Source organism: Buceros rhinoceros, unplaced genomic scaffold (genome assembly GCF_000710305.1).
Source record: "Buceros rhinoceros silvestris isolate BGI_N320 unplaced genomic scaffold, ASM71030v1 scaffold45639, whole genome shotgun sequence".
Taxonomy (NCBI): domain Eukaryota; kingdom Metazoa; phylum Chordata; class Aves; order Bucerotiformes; family Bucerotidae; genus Buceros; species Buceros rhinoceros.
Window position 1 is genome coordinate 9,827 of NW_010430720.1, and position 1,681 is coordinate 11,507.

Below are 1,681 nucleotides of genomic sequence, written 5' to 3' on the forward strand. Positions count from 1 at the left end.
GCATCTGCATTTTGTAGACATGGGAAGCACAAGTATTAAAGGATGTCAAATGAGTGTGGCAGAGCTGATTCCTGTAAACCTGAGTCCAGTTTGTCTTCGCTATCTCTTCCTCTCTCTTTAACCTTTAGGATTCTATTCGTAAATCACATTTAATAAATACAACACAAAGCTTCCAGGGTCCATTGAAAAGAGACAGCTTGAACGGGTTAAGGAGCGAGTATTTCTTCACACCTGCACTATAAAATCTATTATCTTAGTTGAGGCGGTGCATTGGTAAATATTTTAGCATGAGCGATCTCTCTCTAAGATTCATCTCAGTGAATAGAAAGCATACTTTTTAAAAAATTATACTGAATTTTACACGCCCCTTTCCAGGTCTGTCACACAGAACAGTGCTTGAAGAAGGAGGGGAGCTTGCCTCCTAACACAGAAATACGTGGAAACTGGAATGCCGGCAGCGGAACCAGGCCGCTGGAGGTACTTTAGGAAGCTGCCCCAGTGGGGCACAAATAAAGAAAAAACCCAAAAACTGCAATGCAAAAGAATAGTTTAAACTGCCTAAGTTGAGATGCACCGCTGACATGCTGGAAGTTAGGCTTCAAACCTGTGTTTAACTCTCTGGAAGTATGTTAGTTTCAGAGGTACAGATGCCCTCAGCTCTTTCTCAGTGAAGTGAACAGACATCTTCAGGAAGACAAGGGCCTCAGGAACCAGATGTGAGCCACCGAGATACTAGATGAATTACCATTCACCCAAGGTACTTAAGATACTGAAGTTTCCATTCTCAAAGTGTAACTTAAAGGGGACTGCCTTTAAGTTCAGAGAAAAGTTAGATATTTCTCTAAAGCATCATCCATTAGCAGCATCATTATTAACATCGGGATCCAGAAAGTAGGGGGAACTTGGTGCCAGAGTGCTTGAGAACACAGGCAGTGCCCCTTGTCAGCAGTGGATTGAAATTTATGAGGAACCACATGACTAGTAAGTTCTCTTTTGTCATCAAAGATAAAATAAACCCATAAAATACATGTAGCTGTGAGTGCCCTTCCTTTCAGCGTGGTGCCCCAGACAGCTACTTCAGTTAAGTATTCCTAAAAACTCCTTTCAGAAGCGTGGTCTTCTCCTAGCCCAGATGGTTCCACTCATTGCTGCCTCATAAAAAACCCAAACAGCTCCAGTTTGGTCATGCAATGCCAAGTCTCACTGGCCTTCCTGGAGTTAGCAAGCCTGAGCAAGAAAAAGGGACATGCCAATTAGTGAGATATTTCTTCTTTTTTCTTTTTCTTCCCATGTGAAGCTGGGCAGAACAGCATTCCTACTCTTGCCGGCTCCCTTTCTACACATCCATGGAGTCGTTATCCCCAGGAGGACAAAGAAAACCAGAAGCCAAAGTCACATCTCTGCCTTTCATTGGATTATTACCCCTGGAGGTCCCAACAGGAAAATCCACCCGAAGCTCCCTGGGGCATTTGCAGTTTCAGCATTGCAACTCAGATCTGCATGCAAGCTGCACACTTTTGTCTGAGGAACAACCTCTGGCGTATTTATTAAACAGAGCAAAATGAAATAACTCTTTGGATAAACACCCTCTATTAGAACTGAAGTATCGGGGAGGAAAATATCCAGTATTAGAAAGGAGGGGCAATCTTGCGGTCGTAATACACAAACAAATTCAGGACAC